Source organism: Balaenoptera ricei, chromosome 10 (genome assembly GCF_028023285.1).
Source record: "Balaenoptera ricei isolate mBalRic1 chromosome 10, mBalRic1.hap2, whole genome shotgun sequence".
Classification (NCBI taxonomy): Eukaryota; Metazoa; Chordata; class Mammalia; order Artiodactyla; family Balaenopteridae; genus Balaenoptera; species Balaenoptera ricei.
The window spans coordinates 3,445,553-3,466,047 of record NC_082648.1 but is presented as its reverse complement, the minus strand read 5'-3'; the positions used below and the strand labels follow the sequence as shown (position 1 = coordinate 3,466,047).

General features: G+C 53.7%; 1 protein-coding gene across 4 annotated transcripts in view; it reads left to right on the top strand.

The window, feature by feature from the left end:
* Positions 1-2,500: 2,500 nt before the first annotated feature.
* The window catches only part of TSPAN11 (tetraspanin 11), a 64,191-nt gene continuing 46,196 nt past the window's right edge, over positions 2,501-20,495 (top strand). Inside the window, exons 1-3 of one of the 4 annotated variants that reach the window (XM_059935126.1) lie at positions 2,501-2,670; positions 2,976-3,254; positions 5,186-5,332. The gene's annotated coding sequence lies outside the window, so the exon portion shown is untranslated. The remainder of the gene's footprint in view (positions 2,671-2,975; positions 3,255-5,185; positions 5,333-20,495) is intronic. The other 3 variants (XM_059935125.1, XM_059935123.1, XM_059935127.1) reach the window with 3 other exon arrangements.

The window sequence follows — 20,495 nt, the reverse complement described above, 5'->3', positions numbered from 1 at the left end:
TTAGGTTTATAAATCTACTTCTTCAATCATAAATGTTATGAAATCCAAAAGCAGAGCAGGCACTTCCAACGGAGAGGCAACATCTGAATTCAGATATGCTGTGAGTGTAAAATATGCACCAGAGTCTGAAGACTTAGTAGGAAGAAAATGTAAAACATCTCTTTAATAACTTTTTATATTGATGCATGTTGAAACGATCACATGTTTAGATATATTGTGTTAAATAAGGTGTATCATTAGAAGTCATTTCATCTGTTTCTATTTTTACATTTTTTTTTAATGCGGCTACTGGGAAATTTAAAATTGCATATCACATTTCCATGGGTTCGCTACTCTCGATGTTAATGTCGCCAGGGATAGTGCTGGAGAGCGGACATCCTGGCTCAGAGGTTCGTTTGTCACTGGCCCTCTCATATTGCTAAAAGTCCCTCTGGAGTGTTTTGCCCTCTCCTTCCTAACTACGGTTTCAACAAACACTAACTTTCATGAACACGCACTTCCCTTCATCCTCACCCCACCGACGGCCTCTTCTCCCACTCAGGCCTCCTCCACCCTTCTCTCCTCTACCCCTTAGAAAACCATCTTCTACATCTTCTACCATCCGTTTCTCAGGCTTTTCCTTTAACACCACCTTCTCCGGCACATCTGTGACTTGAAACTGCTTCATCAGAGGTTGAGGTCCTTCCCAGAGGTCAAGATCATCCCGAGAGGTCCAGGTCCTCCCCAGAGGTCTCATGGAGAGGCCCTCACATTCTGTGCTGCTCTGGCCTCTCTCCCACCACAGGCTCGGCCTTCACCCTGAATGCGGTGCCGGGGGTTCATGTCTCTTCTCTACCCCCAACCCACCTTTCCTTTGTTCAGCCCCCTTTCTCACTGACCCTCTGTCTCAGGTTGGATTTCTGGGAAACAGACCACGCACGGAGACGGAGAGCCGGGCGTCTATGGGAGGGACTCTTAGGGACAAAGCCTGTAAGAAAGCAAGAGATGAGGGCTTCCCTGGTGGTGCGGTGGTTAAGAATCCGCCTGCCAGTGCAGGGGACACGGGTTCGAGCCCTGGTCCGGGAAGATCCCACATGCTGCGGAACAACTAAGCCCGCGAGCCACAACTACTGAGCCCGTGTGCCACAACTACTGAAGCCCGCATGCCTAGAGCCTGTGCTCTGCAACAAGAGAAGCTACTGCAATGAGAAGCCTGTGCACTGCAACAAAGAGTAGCCCCTGCTCGCCGCAACTAGAGAAAGCCCGCACACAGCAACGAAGACCCAACGTAGCCAAAAATAAATAAATAAAATAAATAAATTTTTAAAATTCTATTTAAAAAAAAACAAACCAGAGATGGGACTTCCCTGGTGGTCCAGTGGTAAAGAGTCCACCACTGGACTTACAGTGCGGGGGACGCGGGTTCGATCCCTGGTCTGGGAACTAAGATCCCACATGCTGCGGGGCAGCTGGGCCCTCGCGCCACAACTACTGAGCTCGCATGCCTCAACTAGAGCCCACGTGCCCTGGAGTCTGCGCGCCACAACTACAGAGAGAAAACCCACACATCACAACTAGAGAGAAGCCCACACGTCACAAGGAAAGGTCCTGCATGCCTCAACGAAGATCCCGCATGCCGCAACTAAGACCCAACGCAGCCAAAAATAAATAAATAAATAATCTTAAAAAAAAAAGAAAGTGAGAGAAATGGGACAGCAGAGAGTGAACCTGAACTGGACGCAGTTTCCCCCAGAAGCTGATCCCTCAGGAAGCTCCGGAGCTGGGATGGCCCTTCAGAGGCCTCTGGAGCAGAAGTAAATCACCCGATCGGGTCCGGATGCCCCCAAGGAGGGGGGAACCTGGCTCATCCTGCCCCCACTGAAGGGACCCTCTCAGAAACCCCTGAGGAGCTCCTCATCGCCGAGTCTAGCCCCGTTTCCCTGGGCGCCCTCCTCTTCGGCGCCCCTGGAGCTGGGCCCCTGCAGGACCTGCCCTCTCCTCCGTGATGTGGCACCCGGCACTGCACAGACCCCAGCCAACCGGGGCAGTTTCTTTCACCCACCCTTTCCCCGCTTAGACCGGGTTCTGCCCTCAGCCCCGCCCGCCCTGCCTGGTCTACGCTCGTTCTTCATCTCAGCTTCTCGGCGCTCCTGTTGGCTCCCTCACCCCCAAGGCCTCCTTCCTGAGACCCTCACCCCAGGCAGCTCTGTAGACCCGCCCCTGCTGCATCTTCCCCAGTCACCCCCCATTTCAGTGCTTCCTCCCCAGGGACTATTGCCGTCACCTCCCTCAGAGGCCCCCACCCCACCTCCCCTCTACCCCCCTTTCACAGCCCGGGGTGCGGGGAGGATGGCTGTCAGCTCCCCGCCCCCATTGGCTTCCCTGGCCCAGCAGCCTGGTAAATGGGTAACGGCGCTCTCTGTGCTCAAATTTGAAAAGACCACGGTCGGGTAAGCTCAGGCCTTTGCTGCTTTGGGAAGTAACAGTAACCACCAGGCCCCACCGGTTGGATCCAGTTCAGGCAGCTTTGCCCCTGCTCTGGGCCAGGGCGGGACAGATGGGCTGTGTCGACTCTTGCTTTTTTCTCCAGTCCGGGAGGAGACCTTGACTCCCAGAGCCCAGGAAATGGAAAGCTGACGGACGGCCCACAGGACTCTCAGAGGGGCAGGGCTGCGATGGGGTCTTCCTTGTGTACGTGGGTCTGGGGGGAAGCGGGGAGGAAGGGGAGGCTCTTTGTGATCACACGGGCTGGTCCTTAGAGTCCCCGCACACTCCCACGGCCAGCTTTCCCCAGTACCCTGCGGGGTTTCACGCCCCACTAGGGGCCGACTTGGGGGACAGGGAGACCTCCGGGAGGCCCGGGTAGGGTGTCTGCAAGCCGCCCGACTTCCATCCATCCACCCATCCACCCATCCACCCATCCACCCATCCACCCATCCACCCATCCACCCATCCACCCATCCACCCATCCACCCATCCATCCTCCCTCTTCGCAGGGACCCCGGGCCACCGCACAGCTGCCCTGACTCGGACTGGATTCGCTTCGTGCGCTCCGAACGGGAGAAAGGCCAACCCCAAACAAAGACGGGCGGCCGGCGGGGCGGCGGGAGAAGGAGCCCGGGCATTGGAGGGGCCGGGGGTGGGCGCTCAGGAGGCGGGGCGCGGCCGCAGGAAGTGCAGAGCGAGCGCGGAGCTGAGCGCGGCTGCGGTCGTCGCCCGCTGGCCCTGCAGCCCCGCCCTGGCGCCGGCGGCCCTCGCTGCGGAGCCCGCGACCGGTGAGTGCGGGCGGGGGCGCGGGAGGGGGCCCGACGGCCGCTCGGGACTCCCGCGGGAGTGGCTGGGAGCTGCGTGGCCGAGCGCGGCCCGGCGGGCCCAGGCAGCCGACTCCCGGGAGGATGGGGGCAGGATGGGGCGAGCACGCACCGCTGGCTGCCGTGTTCCCACCCGTCCTCCCGAGACTGCCCGTCTGCACTTAGTGTCTCGGGAGGGAGCTCGGGACCTCAGTGCGCGTCTGTCCCTCCTCCACACGTCATTCTCTTTGTCCACCCGGACTTCTGGTGGCTCTTATGCACGGGCCCCGAGGTGACAGGCCCAGAGCCATCCTAACTAGAATGAGTACAGTCCTTGGTTCCGTACCCCCGGCAAGGGCTTGCCCAGTGTTGGCAGCTGGCATGTCTCCTGTGCGGGCACAGGATCATTCTCGGTGGGTCCGTCTGCCTGGCAGGGTGGTCCACAAGTTTCACGGGCGCATCTGTACATTTGGGGGAACCCGGCTCTGCAGGCCCTGTCACCTGTGTTTCCTGCCTGTGCCTTTGCCTGCGGCTGGCTGGCTTGGTATGGAAGGACAGGAGGTATGGAAGCTTCTAGGTGTATTGTTTTCACCAGCTGTACGTTCACATACATGACTTGGCTGGAAATATGAAAGGGGCTCAGGAGGGCATCTCAAGCTGGGTCTCAGTTGCCGAGGGTGCGGGGGTGAGTGCTGGCCGTCTCAGCACGTGGGTACCCGCTGTGGGGCAGGGTGGCGTGGAGAGAAAAGGGAGCTCCTGGAAAAACCCCAAGTGCACTGTAGGGCCTAGGGTAGGTGGACGTGTGGGGAGAGACCTGGGTGGTATTCGGCCGGAGCGGGTGGTCTGTGGTTAGCTGTGGGCAGCTGGATTAGAGGTGGAGTTGGAGATCTGGGTTTGAACCAGAACTTGGTGGAGGGTCACCACGGCAGTAGCGTGTTGCCTGCGCCTGTCCGCCTGGGACTCAGTTGCTTCGTGTGCAAAATGGGACTAATGACTGCTGTCCTGCCCACTTTGGGAGGTGTCTGGAGGCTCAGGTTAGCTAAGCAAAGTGCTTTGATAGCGGGGAGGCTCCAGGGACAAAGGGTGAAGGCCAGGCCCACGGGCGTGCCGATTGGGCTCTGGGGAATGCCTCGGGGGCCAGGTTTGTGGGCTGCAGCAGGAGCTGTCTTCACGCCGCTCCCTAGAATATTCCAGAGGTGGGAGTGTCTGCCCGGCGCCGGGCCTCGATCCCTTGGAGTGTGAGGTATTCGCAGGCCTGCCTGGTGCTGTCCCTTTGGTGTGGATGCTTCCACAGCACAAGAGGACAGCCGGCTTGGCAGGTCTTCAAATCATAGCCCTGGAGCAGCTCAGCTGTGCAGAGACCCTCCTCCGGGTGGGCTGGGACCTTCACACCCACCGGCTGGCTTTTCTCTGCTTGTCACCACCAGAAGCAGTCAGGGCACCTTCCACAGTTCTGGCCAGGGAGATGGCAGAGGAGGGAGCTCTCCATCCCTCGTCACCAGCCTCAGGGTTCCATCTTCTGGTCAGAGGGCATCCTCTAGGACCGACGCTGTACCTGCCGAGGAGGGCAGGGAGGGTGTCAAGAGTCCTCACAGCCCCAGACACCGGGATGTGGTTGTGGTTTGTCACCCCTGGATGTCACCTGTCACCAAGGCTTCTTGGCCTGTAGTAGCTGCTTAGTAAAGAGCCCTGGAAACCCAGGTTCAGTGCAGCTCGGCTTCCTACCCGCTGTGTGACCTGGGGAAAGTCCCTTCACCTCTCTGTGTCTGTTTCCTTGTTGGTCAAAATCAGCATCTTTCCAGATTATAGTTCTGGTCTCAGCTCACCTTTCACGTCCTCAGAGAGGAAGTGACCCTCTATCCAAAGTGGCCACCTCCCGGCCTCAGTCACATTGCGCTGATCTGTTTCCTTCCTAGCACTTGCCGCGCCATCTGAACCTCCCTCAGCTGCATCCAGCCACACTGAGAGCTTTGCCGAGGAGGGGCCTCCTGTATCCTCTTACCTGCTGGCTCACCGCACCTGGAACCTAGTAGGTGCTCCGGAGAAGCTGTGTCAGAGAGTGAGTGAGTAACTCAATAAGAGAGATGGATGCGTGTCTTTCACATTGTGCTCCTGGGAGCTTGTGAGGGGGGAGCGGGCCCATAGGCAGGGCCCTGGGCTCTGCACACCCCAGCTCGGGACTGATCTGAGTTACAGGCTGGCTTCCAGGTAGGACTTCCCTTGAAGAAAGGGCCCTCCCATTAAAATAAAACTAGAAAACCATTGCATCCGAAGACAGTGGGGCCTTTTCAGCTCCAAGTTGAAATAACGGTACTGGGACGGGGAGTAACGCACACTCAGCCCTCGGGGAGGACCAAAGGCTGTGGTTCAGACACGCAGAGCTGTCATCCCATCAGGCATCACTGCTTGGCCGTGGAAATCATGATATGGTTGCTCTTTTGCAACTGGTTTAATTTCCTGAGCTTTGGGTCAAGATTAATGTGAAGAGGACTCTGCATCAAGGGGTATGCGGGGTTCTGGACCAGGAGGAAACAGTGGACATCACAGAGTGGATAGGACACACGCTGATACTGGAGAGCTGCCTGTGTGGGGTTCCCGTCTGCCATCATTCTCCTTTGGGTGTGCCCCAGGCAGACTGCCCAGATGGACGTGTCTCTCCCCAGTAGTTTGCTCAGCCTGGTTTTTATCAAGTAGTTGGTAGTGGAAGAGCGAGGTGGATGGCGTGCCACGCCCTGTATTTAAGCAGCCACGGAAAACATCCCTCCTTTGTCGCTTCTTGTAAATTCATTTGTGAATGGCGGGGTGACTCCCCTGTCCGGTGCTGTGCCCAGCTTTGGGGCACAGAATACAGTTCATCACCACCTTTGCTAAACCCCAAGGGCTGGGCATCAGTAGTTCACCCAAGGACGGGGAAGGAGGTTGGGTTGTGTGTGGGGTTGTTGTAGGTGGCTGGTTGAGGAGAGGGACGGGAGAAGTGGACAAAAGGGACTGAGTGCAAGACAGAGCCCTCTGCTAAGTCCTCTGACCGTTGACCTTGCTTCTTGTACGCGTCCCTGCTGGGCTGACTCTTGTGCGTTCCTGGGTCCAGAAGGTTTAACCTTCCAAGAGGGCACAGGCAGAGGGCAGAGCCAATAGAGGTGGTAGAGGGGGAAGAGGGGTTCGGGGGGGCAGGGGTCAATATTCTCACGTTCCCTGTGTGCCTGCCAGAGCCTTGGTCCTCCAGGCCTGAGAATAATAAAGACCCAGCCCTGACCTCCGAGCATCCAGTTGTGAAGGAGATGAAACTTACTCCCCAGAGGAGAGGCGAGAACAGCTGAGTGCAGACTGCAGCGGGGGCGGGGAGGGGTCTCACCCAGGCCACAGCTGGAGCTCAGAGAAGGATCGGGAAAGTGCCGGGGGGCAGAGAGCCTGGGGCGGTCAGCTGTCCAGCCTGGAATCTGGACTCTGCCTTCTCCTGAGCGCCTTCCGTGACCTTTCCTGCTCTGTAAGCGGAGGAGATGGTCTCTAGGTCATAGCCTGGCTTCAGGTCCCCGAGGTTCCCCCGCCAGGCCAGCCCCGCCCCTTACCTCCTCTGGGTGCCCTTCCAACTGGGCCATTCCCCTCCCTACCTGCGAGAGTAGCTGGCTGTATTCCAGAACTTCTCCCATCCATGCTCACTGCCCCCCTCCTCGGGGGCTACACACATGGCCCTTCTTAAAGGCTTAAGGAGCTTTGCTGTCAAATACCAAGAATTCAAGACTTGAGGATGTTACAGAGGTTCAGGAAATGTTACGGGAAGTTGCTCCGCTGGGTCCCTGATCTGCTGAGATCACGAGTAGGGTACTCAAACCCTCTCCAATGGTAATGTGTATTGGCAGCGGGCGGGGGGGGGGGGGGGGTGGGGGTGGAGAGGTAGCCCAAAGTGGTTCTCACCCTTGTCCTGACCTATGGATTCTTCCTCTTGTTTTTAAACACGGACCCCATGTTTTGAAAGTTTTTTATCAGCCAAATTTCAACATAAATGAAAATTTGTTTCTCCATCTGAAAAAATTATTCAAAGCCACAAAACTGATAGGGATTCACTCTCAGTGAATCAGCTTGTGTCAGTTTGCCTGAGGTCTGGAACCGATTGCAAAATTTTAATAAAAAAGCATTACCTATCCTGGTTGCCCATGTAGAGTGGTAGCTGAACTCTGAAGCATTTTTGACAGGTAAAAACCCAAGTTCCTTGAAATATCGTAAAGAGATTTCCCTCTCAGAAGCCCCTTTACTAGACACGTACGAGGGTTCTGACATTTGGAAAACAATGTCCCGTACCCGGGTTTCAGAATGATATTCCTCACCGCTACTGGAGGATGGAAATTGACTTTCTTTTCCTGGCAACCAGCACAAAGCTGGGCGAACAGTAGGAGTTCAGTAAATGTCCACTGGGCGGATATTTCAGAAGCACTCCTCAGCCATGCCTAAGACTGTGCCTCAAGGAGAAATCCCTACCCCTGCGCCCTTAACTCAAAAAGCAGGAAAAAGTGCCTATAGGTACTAAAATACAAAGCTTTTTCCTTTCTTCCATGGCCTCTTTATTGACTTGTCATGACGTGTTTTTTTTTACTTGCTTTTTAATGACATTGTAAGTAAAGAAAAATTAAAATTTTGAATGATTTGCATGAATTTTACACGCGCCTTTATATTGTGCAACGCCTGTTTTAGATGTAAATAGATGAGCATTTAACTCATATGTTGAATCACCAAAATGGCACGATTCCTATTTCACAGCTCGTATGTGCACATGTATTTCGTTCCTACCAGGACAGTAGAAATGGGGCATGAAACTAACTCAGGTGTTTTTGTTTCACTTCTTGATACACACACGTTCCATCAACACACACCACCTTTGGCCTAGTGGTAAAGGAGGGACAGAAAGGAAAAGGAAAAGGCTGTCCTTCCTTTCCTCCTGTGTCACCATTTTCAGTGTAAGTGGGTGAGTAATGCAGGAGGTAGCAGAAATCGGGAAAGACAGGCTATCACAGGATGGCCCTTGGTTGTTGGTGTTTCTCAGAATGCACAGTTTTCTGTCGGCTTTGAATCAAGCTCTGGTTCCAGCAGGGGGCCTGGCCTCCCGGACAGCCCTATCGTGGACGTGACTCCTTACCTGTACTCTCTCTGAGGCTTTCTGAACCCTGTGCATCGAGGATGCCCTGGGATTCTGTGCTCCTGGGGCATCAGGAACACCAGGTCAAATGCAGCATCAAAGAAGTGGGTCCATATACTGTGTGTATCTCCCCAGCTCACATTCATGCCCACCGTCCCGTGAGACTTCACTTACGAAACACAAGTTCAAAGATAAATTATTAAGAATTCTGAGATGAAACAGCCGAGCATTAAGGCAGGCACGGGGCCCTGTGAGGCTATACTTGTTTCTGGCCCAGGAAGCCAGCGAGGACCCTCCTGTGGGTCACAGTTCTGGATGGTGGCCCAGTTAGGGCAGAACTAATCCTTTAAACAAGTGGGCTGGTTAAGTGCTCTCGGATCCCTGTTTGTGATTTATATCTTTGGAAAATGCTGGAGGCTGCTGTTTCCTTTCCAGGCCTCCACCCTTCTGCTTTAAATCATTTACATTTTTTAAAAGTCAGCTTAGGTCATTCACTAACAGGTTCTAGGGGTTTTTAAAGGCTCAGAAGAAAAGAACAAAGGAAAGGAGTAGAGGTGGGTGTTGTCCATTTCGTCTGAGGTCTGGAACAGATTGGAAAGCACAAAGCCTCTAGGAGTTCTGAGGCCCGTTTAGAGAAGCTCACCAGCTGCTCCGGGTACGATTCTTTTTATGCCCAAACTGAGCAGATAGGTTGGGACAGAGGAGGGAGTGGCCTGGTGACCAGGGACCCAGTGCTCTCAGGGTTGGAGAGGGGGGGGAGGGGGAGAAGGGGCCACGTGCAGGTGCCACGTGACTCCACAGTTTGGAGTGTGTTTTGCACACACAGAGGCTTAGGGAAGCCAGGAATTTTATTCCAGAAGAAAGAAACTCCTCTGTCTGTGGGCAGAGAGGGTGAGACAGGAAGTTAGGACTAGGAGCCCCAGGAGAGAATGAAATACGCAGAAGGCAGTTAGCACTTTCTGACAGCTCTGAGCACGTCGCTGAGGGCTTTTAAGTTGCTGGAAACCGAAAGTTCCAAGCAAGTTCTAGGAAGCAGGTACTGGTACCGTGAGCTGGAGGAGGGTGGAAGGAAGCCCACCCGCCCTCCTCCCCTTTTTTCTAACATCTTTTTTGGAGTATCATTGCTTTACAATGGTGTGTTAGTTGCTGCTGTATAACAAAGTGAATCAGCTATACATATACATATATCCCCATATCCCCTCCCTCTTGCGTCTCCGTCCCACCCTCCCTATCCCACCCCTCTAGGTGGTCACAAAGCACCGAGCTGATCTCCCCGTGCTATGCGGCTGCTTCCCACTAGCTATCTATTTTACATTTGGTAGTGTATATATGTCCATGCCACTCTCTCACTTCGTCCCAGCTTCCCCTTCCCCCTCCCCGTGTCCTCAAGTCCATCCTCTACGTCTGCGTCTTTATTCCTGTCCTGCCTCTACCACCGCACCACCCCCCCCCCCCCGGCTTTTTAATGTAGAAAGGAAAACTGGGTTAGAAAAAAACAGTGATGGTAACAAGTAAAAGATTAGTGGGAGAAACCATGTTTATATCATACATTTAGTTCCTTTGAATCGGTCTGCCTTCCACCTTGGTTTTAATTTACTGTGTGATTAATGCTGCTTGTGAGTCGCTGTTTGCATCATTAGATTTAATAGTTGCATAACGGGCTGTTCTCCAGGGCTCTGCAAACTGTTTTTGGATGACCTGCAAGCTGAGGATGATTTTTACCTTTGTAAAGGGCCGAAACAGACAAAAAACAAAGAAGAACATACAGCAGAGGCCAGAGGCCTGCAAAGTCTGAAACATTTGAGCTGGTCCCGTGCAAAAACGGTTTGCTGGGCCGTAGCCATCAGCCCCAGGCTGTGGTCATGGACAGCTCAGTGCACCCAGGGCTCTGGCTGTGGGCACCGCGGCTGGAGGGAAGCTTAGCCTCTGAACCAGGGTCTCTGGGCTGCTCCCCTCTGAGATCCCGACCGAGTTCACTTGGGGTGCAGCCTGGGAATGGGGATTTTTTACGTTCCTTGGCGGGAGAGGTGGGGAGGGTGTCCTAGTGCAGCTAAGGTTGAAAAGCACTGCCCTAAGGCAGTAATTCTCAAAGCGAGGCCTGTGACCTGCAATGTCAACATCCCCCAGCTGGTTAGAAATGCAAAAGTCTGGACCCCACCTGACCTGCCAACTCAGGAACTCTTGGGGGGGTGGCGGGCAGCAAACTGTGTTTTAACCAGCCCTCCAGGGGATTCTGATGCACCTCAAGTTTGAGACAACTGCTCTTAGGCTTGGCCTTTCAAACCTAAACCTTCCTGTTTGCAGGCGAACGTCAGAGATGGTTAGGTGGAGAAGGCAAGACAGGAGGAAGCCAGCAGGAGGGGATAGCGAGGCCTCTAAGGTTCTTTCAAGGCTGGACATAACTGTAGTTGTTATTTTATACACAACCAAGGCCCTGGGAGGTGAAATGGTTGCAGGAAGCAGAACTTGGGACTAGAATAACACTACCACCTCCAACAATCATGTTATCCTTAACAAACATCATGAATAGCAATTTTAGCTTTGGGCTCTATTTTTCATTACTACATATATGTTTGTCTTTTAGTACATTAACTTATAGAAGGTAGCCATTTGGTAAATGCAGGGATTTAAGCACACTTCTGAGCTATCTTGAAATCATTTAAATAAACATTATACGTGCCTGGGAAGTCGGAAGGCTGTATTGCTGACCATCACCTCATAACTGAGGGTGAATTCTGGTCTCCCAACCACTCCCTCAAGGGAAGACAGATCCCCCCAGGGTACTTCGCCACAACTGCTGGCCCTCCAACAATGTAGCACATGGGGCATTTATAAAACTGTCATAGGGATTAGAACCTACTGATGTCCTGCTATGTGCCAGGCACTGTGTGAGGTTTTAACATACATTATCTCCTACAATCATCACAGTGCTGTTATCCCCATTTTATAGTTGTGAACGTTGAGGCACAGAGAGGTTAAAGACTTTCCCCAAATCCCGCAGCTAACAAACCCGGGGATGTCTGGCCTCAGGATCGGTGGAAGTGGAGGGGAAGCTTGCCCACAATCAGGCATTATGTGGCATTTCAATAAATCTAAGCTGGTGAGCCTATGAACATGTAAAGCAGTTATTCCCAGTTCTCCCAAGCCTTGCCCAGTGTCCTGGGTGCCCTTGGAAGGGTGTGAGCCCACCCAAAGGCTGGATTGCTGATGTGCCATCTTAGAAAGAATTCAAGGACCGGAGGCACATGAGCATCCAGAGATAAAGATTCCATCTGGGTTGTCAAAAATGCAGTTGCTCCCCACAGAGCTGGCTGGGTTCTTAAATTCTTCCTTCCTCATTTGGAAAATTAGCAGCTAAATTGATAGACAGATTTTACATATTGCATACTATCATCGCTATCAGTAGTAACAAGGCATCCTTTTAGAGTTTTCACGTCTCCAGAGCACTATACGCGCCTTAGCTCCTGATGTCCTGGTATTGGTGGGCTTGGTTATGACCAGAGGCAGCAAGAGCTCAAAGGTCATGACCGTGGGGCAGCGCTGTGAGTCTGCAGCTCCCCCCAACCCCCAAACTAGGACTGAGGACCAGAGATATGGGTTTGAGCCCCAGCTCTTCCCAGTCTTACCTGGTGAGAGTGGAGAAATGGCCTCCACCCTCTGGGCCTCCCTGGCCAACACATGAAGGTGAACTGATGTCTAAGTCTCTTCTCCACCTTCTAGACCTGGGACATGCAGGCAGCTTTCCAAACCTTGGGAACAATGGGTAGTGATGCGCCTGGTGATGATGTAATTGGTACCCGATTAGGGAGCCAATGTGGGCAATAGCTAGGGTGTTCTGATGCCAAGTCCGTTTCTATAACATCCTCCCTCTGGAACTCATGGAACTACAGTTCTTTTTTGGAAAGAATTAGGGTAACAGTGCGGGGGTTGCTGGTTAGTTGCCATGTGAGTACATTATTTCCTTGCCCAGAAAGGTCAAGTATCTCTAAAAAGACAAGTTTCTCTATGCTTGGCTCTCCTGCAGGGGGAAGATTCTAATACTTTCCAAGATGGGGGGAGGTTTCTAAGTCCGTAGAAAATATGTTTTCACAGACCCGGGCTGAAGAAACATGGTTTATTTATCAGGGAGCTTAGCAGCTTCCAAACTCTCTTTGATAAATTACATCATCTCCTGGACTTAAGACCTAGCAGATTTACATCCAAGACCCAAAGTGAAAACTGGAGTTTAGAATTGGGTGCATGAGCGTCCTTTCCCGCAGCCTTGCACACACAGGCACATAGATCCACCGTCCGTGTGCTCTGGCAGAAAGCAAGCTGCAGCGGGGTCTGGGTACCCGGGACGCCTGGCTTCCTCCCCAGCTTGGCCTCTGCTGCATCCCTGGGGCCCACGGGGTCTCTGAGCCTGTGGCTAAGACACAGCCCTTCCCGTAGGAGTTTGTAGTCCGGGTCTTATCTGTACCTACCCGAGAAAGGAGCCTTAACCTTTTTGTGGAGCAAAGTCATAAACCCCCTTGGGGATGTGCTAAAACCTATGCCACCCCGGCACGTAAATGGCAACATTTTTCCATACAGTTTCAGGGGCCTCCACGCTACAGCTCCTTGGAAGGGATGGTCTTTCAGGCTTACTTCTCAGCCACGGTGTCCTGCTCCAGAGACAAGACAGGCACTGTTTTGAAAGCAAATGAGAAATTGTACCAATCCTCATCTCTGGGAACAGAGATGAGTTTTTGTGTCATTTGGGCTTTTTTTTTTTTTTTTTTTTTAATTTCCCGATGCCTGGAAAGGAGTGTCTGTGCCTTTCTGACTCCCAGGAGCAGGTTGTGAACGTCCGCAAGCCCAAGTCACGTGCACCGTGGTGTAGGCTTCTACAGGGCCCCTCCTGCCCGCCAGAGCATCCCCCCTGCGACCTGGCTAGTCCCTTAGAGCCACAAAGCCTTCCAGCTGCCATCGATCGTCCCCTCGATGGAGGCACTGCTGCCGCCAGTGTGATGGGGGGGAGGGGCAAGCTGCGCTTCACCCACACTTCCTGGCCTTCACGGTCACTCTCTCGGGGATCCGCACCCTCTTACCCCTGGAGGGCGGAGGGGGAGACTGGCTCAGGTACTTGGGTGACCTACCCAAGGGTCACACAGCTGGTAAGGGTGACGTTAATTTTCCCTCCGTGTTTGTGACAGCCCAAACCAAACATCAGAGAACCGTGCTGGGGGCGGGGGGAGCAGTGGCGTCAGGGCGTCCGTGTCCGGGGACTTGGGTCCCCGAGTCAAGCCTGGCAGCGAATCCTTGTTGAGTCAGAACTGGGACCATTGTTAATGGGCCCCGATTGTTTCCTGCACCATCTAGACCGGTGGTCCCCAACCTTTTTGGCCCCAGGGACCGGTTTCATGGAAGGCAGTTTTTCCGCGGCCGGGGTGGGGGTCGGGGGGGCTGGTGGATGGCTCAGGCGGTGATGCGAGCGGTGGGGAGCGGCAGGTGACACTTCGCTCGCTCGCCCGCCCGCCGCTCACCTCCCGCTGCGCGGCCCGGTTCCTCACAGGCCGTGGCCCCGGGGGGGTTGAGGACCCCTGCTCTAGACTATGAGGGGCGTGTCTTACCCCCTTCCCTGCTCAGCACCCACGACGGAGGAAGCGCACCCTGGTCTCTAAGAACAACATCGCCCCCAGTTCCTCCAGCTCCAGTGTGAGCCCCGAATCCAAGCTTGGGAGGCCCACGGGCCCAGAGTGTCCCCCGCTTCTGCCAGGCTCACTGGGGGGCTGTGGATGTGGGGGGTTTCCCTCCACTCTCAGGGTCACGTTCACCCAGCCCTTCTGACCTTCTATGATTTCTACAAGGCACTAGCACCCGGGTGTCGGCTGGACCACCGATGGGTGGATGGCGGAGTGATGGGAAGACCTGCTTCCGATGCTTCCAGCCTAACCCTGCGCCAGAGGGGCTGGAGCAGAACTGCCTGGCTGGCATCTCTGGCCACTGCCTCCTCTGGGCCTGTGTCTGGTTGGCAGCCTTTTTGCCCGGCCCTGGTCACATGGGCTCAGCCCCCAAGGTCCCGGTGCAGCTTCCAAAGACCCAGCCCAGGTTCAGGCTCCCTGGCTGCGTCCAGGGCCTGGACAGCGTGAGTCAGATGCACTGGGAACCACCTTGGGGGGAGAGAAGGGGCCAGTCCTCCTGACCCGGGGTCCCCAGGCCCCCGCCGCGGGCACAGAGCAGAGCAGAACAGAGCAGAAGCCTCCTGGCAGAGATGCTCTCACCGTCAGCTGGGAGCCGGGCACGAGTCAGCGAAGCCTGATGCCACGGCCAAAACTGGAGAGCAGCCCACCTAGTGAACCCAAACTAGGACGTGCTCCTGGGGGGCCGGCACAGGAGCCTGGGCAGGACGACCTGCCACGCTGTCTGGGAGACGGGGGAGCGACACGGGGAGTGGGTGAGGGGGTGGACTTGTATCTCAGGCTGGCTCGCGTGCCCTCGAGTGAGTTTCCTTGTCTGTGGGCTGGGGATGGTAAGAGCACCGACCTCTCCGTCCTGCCGAGAACCACTCACCCACTGGCCTTATTATATATCTGTGCGAGTGACCTAGGATGGTGACAGTGGTCAAGTTTATGTTATGTGTATTTTGCCACAATGAAAAGAGAAAGAGAAAAAGTAGGGTGGGGTTGAGGCCAACGGGGACCATCACACGCCGAACCATCTATCAAGTGAAAGACCTCTCAGATGATCTTGGAGGTCACTTTCAGTTCTAAAAATATCTTCTGGGTCTATGATATAGATTCCTGGGATTTAGAACCACCACCACCCCCGCCCCCCAGCTCTCCCCTGGCTCATCTGACCATGGACAGTGCAGGATGGCTATGGAGTTAAAGAATAAAGAAGCTCACGCCTGCATCTTCTCAGAGAGCACTAGAGCGGGTTTCTTTGTGGTTCGGGCTTTAGGGGGAGGGGAGACAATGATCAAGTGAGCTTGAATGGGGGAAGGGGGCTTAACACACCCCTTCTGGCAGAGAAGCTGCAGTTTATCTGTTTTATATGTTGAGGTTCTACCAGAAAATTTACTTAAAAGAATGTCCTGGTAGAACACCAGCGCCCTCATTGTGCAGATAAAGACACTGAGGCACACAGAGGGTCAGTGACCTGCCCAAAGTGCTGGTGCATAGCAAGGGACACCCTGAATCAGATCCCCTGGGCCCTGCCCTCCCCCGTCTGCCGATGCCTCTGTAAACACCACACCGTGTCCATTAGCGGACATTCCTAGCATCACTCTCTTTGCGAATCACGGAAAGGGAGGACAGCCCTCGGCGCCTGTCCCTCGCCTGGGGTCCAGGAAACATGCTTTCCCCAACCAAATCCCCCTCGTGCTAAGCGCCAGCCTCCCCTGGGGGTCACGGCCAAGCAGCCCCCCGCCCCTGCACAGGGCCTCACGCATGTGTCTCCAGGTGGGTGATGAAAAGAGCAGCTCTTTCTCGGTGGAAAGCGTAATCCATTCATTCAAGAAGATCGGGGAAATTATAATATAGATCCATCTCTGAGTGTGGGAAAAATTATAGACTGTGTTCTTCACTATAATTAAGCTGGTTTTAGTGGGAGCAGTAAGTACATCTGACAGCAATGCATTGTTCTCTTTAAAGGTACTTTTGAGACCCAGTGTATCAGAATTAAAACCCTGCGGTCTCCGTTCAGAGCGGCGGTGATTTTCCTTGGTGGGTTTAGGGTCTCACGTCTCACCGTCAGCCTCCGCTGCTCCCCTAGCCTGGTCCACCCGTGCAGACCGTGGTGGCTGCCGAAGGACTGGATGAGGACGTGAGGCTTCAGACCTTGGTGGTGAAGAGAAGGGGATCTGGCGGTCATTTGATTCAGGGGAACGTGGGAGACCTGGGAGAGAGTATGCATGGTGATTTGGTCTAGGTTGGGAATCGTACACCTGAGATTGCATCCTGGCTCTGTGTGTGTCCGATCAAGGAAGAATTTGCTGCTTCTAGAGGTGTACTTGGAGCGGAATTTTTTTCTTCTTTCTCAGTGGGATGTCATACAGAGAAGACTGTGACCCCTAGAGATACAATTCAGTTAGAGGCAAGGCTGAATGGCTGTATCAGACACCTGACAGGACAGTGGCTTAAAGAACAAAATGTCTTTTTCTGTCTTGGAACGGTCCAGGGTAGGCAGGCTGTCCTGCTCCACGCGGTCCTGCAGGGATCTAGGATCCTGCCGTCTTCTTTCTCGACCGTCCCCAAGTGCAGTGTGTGGCCCCCAGACCAGCAGAATCAGCATCCCCTGGAAGCTTGTTGGAAAAGCAAATGACCAGGGTGGGGCCCCGGGGGTGGGCCCAGAAACCTGTGTGTGTCAAATCCTTCCAGGGGATTCTAATAGACTCTACAGTTAAAGAACCATTGCTCTGAGGGGCTGTCCTTGTCTGCCTGGTTGAAACTGGGTTTCAGGCACATCTGTGGCCCAGCTCTTGGGAGGGGGGAAGATTGTGGAGATGGGCAGGGGCAATATTTTAAGGCTCAGGCTTGGAAGTAGCATTTCTACTCACGTTCCTTTGTCAAAAACTACTACACAGCCAGATACAGCCACTTAGACGGCTGGGAAATGTAGCCCCTGGTTAGATGGCCATGTACCCAGCTCCGACTCCATTATAATGGAAGGAGGGGAGGACAGCTTTTGGTCAAACACTAGCCGTCTTGACTACCTGGTGAATCAAACTAAAGTAAGTTTCAATGCGCCTCTCCTCCTCTAGAAAAAGGGGAGGTTATCTACCTACAGGTCACAGTTTAGTTTGTATGTTTAAAAGGATCCATGGGGTGGGGAGTTGTCAGGTGTACCAGCCCCCATATGTCTTCCCACCCTCACTGCCCACCCTCACGGGGCTTGGGCAGCCCAACCCTGAGATACCCACCCCCCCCTCCCCCGCCCACCCACTGTATATTGTGCTGCTCGGTCCCTGCTTGGCAACTTCCAGTAAAAGTCAGGATTTCACCCAGCTGGTCCCTTGAGAAGGAGGGCACCCAGGCTTGGCAGGGAAGGCTGGGTGGTAAGGATCCTGGTTTACTGGAAGGGAGAGAGAGAAAGCAGGTAAGCAGCTTGTTTAGTGAGCAGCCGTGCACACCTGCACAGACCGTGCACACCTGCTCAGTCCCAGGGCAGCTGTTCATGGGGACTCTGATGTGTGCGTCTCCCCTGGAAGCTGGGTGAGGCCCTGTCTATGTCTAACCCCCACACCCCACCCTCTGCTGAGTCCCAACAGCCTGGGCTCTGGGGACTTCCTGCTGCCACTTCTCCTGGCCTTACAGATCCTGAGCTCGCCCTGAATGGGCCACCTCTGAACCTCCATCCTTGCTATGCAAGGCTTCTCGGGAGGTGTGTCCATGCTCCGAGGACCAAACTTGGACAGGGAAGTCAACTCTGGATGGAGGTGACTTCTCTCCTCCCCTCAGAGCCTACGGAAAGCTCAGACCTGAGGGGCCTTGACCTTGACGTCCCTGACGCCAGGACCTGATTTTTCGTTGTGCCAGGGGAGCCTCAGCCTCCTTGTTTATGATAGTGCCGGCTTCGCTGAGCCGTTGAGACAGTTAAAGACCTGGCCCCAGTGAGGGGCCCACCGCTATTCACTGGCCGAAGTGACAGGGGGCTGGGGTGTTTGGACTGCCGGCCAGAAACTGGGCGAGGCGCTGGGGCTGGAGACGGCTTCTCTCTGCTCTCAAACATCTTGTCTCCATGAGTAGGAAAGCATACGTTTCTGGTGCAGAGCAGAGTGACCTGCCTCCCTCGGATCTGGCGTTTGTTTATTTAATGAGCTGCTTTCAGACCCAGCGCGTGCACACGCCACCGCGATGCTGAGCGCTCTGCAGGAGGAGGGGGAGGAAGCCAGTGTGGTTTTCGGCCCTGAGATCCCACTGGGGCGGCCCCTAGGGGGCTGTGGGCCTTCCCAGCCTCAGCTGGAGAGCCATCCCTAAGGGCTGGAGCCAGCACAGGGAAAAGAGGGCACATGGGGGTCGGAGAAGGGGCTGATGCTCGTTCATTTTTCAAAGCCTGTGGTTTCTTCTGAGGTCGGACTTCTCTAGGGAGCACCTGTACGTCCAGGTGTTTCCCCCCAGTGGAACCGTCCTGGTCCCATTTGTGCCTCATTTGTATTATTTTCAGAAGGGTTTTTCTACTTTGAGGTACCGTGGGCATAGGTCTGTGTTTCTCACTTGGGGCTGGCCTTGAAAGATGAGGGGAAGAAGAGGGTGGCGTGGAGAGGACAGAGAAGGTCCGTGGGTGGCTTGGGCAGGACGTCCCAGGAGGCCTGTTGGGAGGTGCTGAGCCTGTGCTGAGCTATCCATGCGAAACGTCCTCCACACTCGCATGCGTCGGGCCGTAGAAAGGATGGTGTAAGTTTTGCCTCTCTCCTTTTCATCACCTTTGACCCAGGTGTCCTGGGGAACTTGTGAGAAATATTTCTATAACTCTTAGAGCGTGCAGGGGCTTTCACGTGGCTCTTTGGTGCATATGTTCATCCATTCATTCATTCCTTCCCTCTCCCGTGACACCCTCGGGTCAGGTGCCGAGGGGCACGCTCAGGATACGGGCTGAGCTCAGATCTTAGCAAATGCTGTGGTTAAGGGAAGCACCTTACGCTTCTCAGTAGGGCTGGTGACCCTGGGTGTCAGAGCGTGTGGGTTGGAGAAACCTATAGTGCGTGGAGGGGATGGGGGCAGAAACAGTCAGGTGCTCGAGAAATAATTGAATATTGTTGACACCCGATTTAAGGTAGTGGTGAAGAGCCAGGACTGAATGAACATCCAAACCGGGATATTTTTTTAAGTGAAAAGGGCACTGCAAATAATCATGCCAAGACAATAGGTGTGAACCGGGACTGTCCAGAGAAACTGGCATTGGGTGGGCAAAGTGGAGCATGTGGTCCCCCCCGAGAAGAGTCCACTTTGAAGCCAGTCTGCATGACTCTGAATCCCACCCCCTCCTTACTGACAGCCTGGCCTGGGCAGGCTCTATAACCTTTGTCTCCCTTTCCTCATCTGTCACGTGGGGTGATGCTCATGTCTGCTCATGGGGTTACTAGGAGAATTAAAAGAGAGGACCCTTCCAAAGGGCTTAGGACCATACCTGACACGTGGTACATGATCAATAAGTATTGGCCCTTGTTATTTGTAGGCACACGATCATACACATAGAGCCTCAGGTGATGCAGAAATTATGTGCCAGCAGTAAGTCCTGCGATGGAGTTGCAACTTTACCCATCTCAGTAAGGGAGATAGAGTCATTGCAGTTTTATAGATGAGAAAAACTGAGGCCCAAAGTCACAGAGCAACTTAGAAAACAGAAATGGGACAAGAACCCAGGTCTCTGGATGCCAAGCCCGGTCCTCCTTAAATCCTGCATAGGGGCTGAGGGGTTATGAGAAGGGAGGGAATGGGTAGGGCGACATCCTTCACTCTCTGGGCTTAATGACCTCATTAGCCCTGCTTTGATGGCAGAGGCCTAGCCATGCTGTCCCATCGAGCCCCACCCACAGGCCCCCCAGGCAGCAGCCCCCCCCTGGAGCCCCTCCTCCCCCCCCCCACAGAAGATGCTTCTTTCACAGCATCTTGCCGTGTTGAGAACTGAGATGAGGTGCTTAATGTTCACCAAAACCCTTGCCTTTTTTCCCCTTCTTTTTTTTTCAGTAGGAATATATGTTTTAATGACATAATTAACAAAACTGGAGAGTATACACTCTTTTCAATGCACATGGAACATTCACTGAAAGAAACGATTTTCTGGGCCATAAAGCAAGTCTCAACAAGTTTCAAAGGACTGAAATTATACAGAGCATATTCTCCAGCCACAGTAGAATAAGCCAGAAAGCAACAAGAAAAACACAACTAAAACATCCTCCAAATGTTTGAAAAATCAAGCAACATACATATAATCTTGGATCAAAAAAGAAACTGCAGTGAGGATTAGAAAATACTTTGAAATGAATAGTGAAAATATGACAAATTAAAATGTGCAGAAAGCAGCCAAAGCAGTACTCAGGGGGAATACATAGCCTTAAAATGCATGTATTCACTTTGAAAAAGATCGTCAAGCTATACACTTAAGGTCTCTGCGCTTTACTATATATTTATTAAACT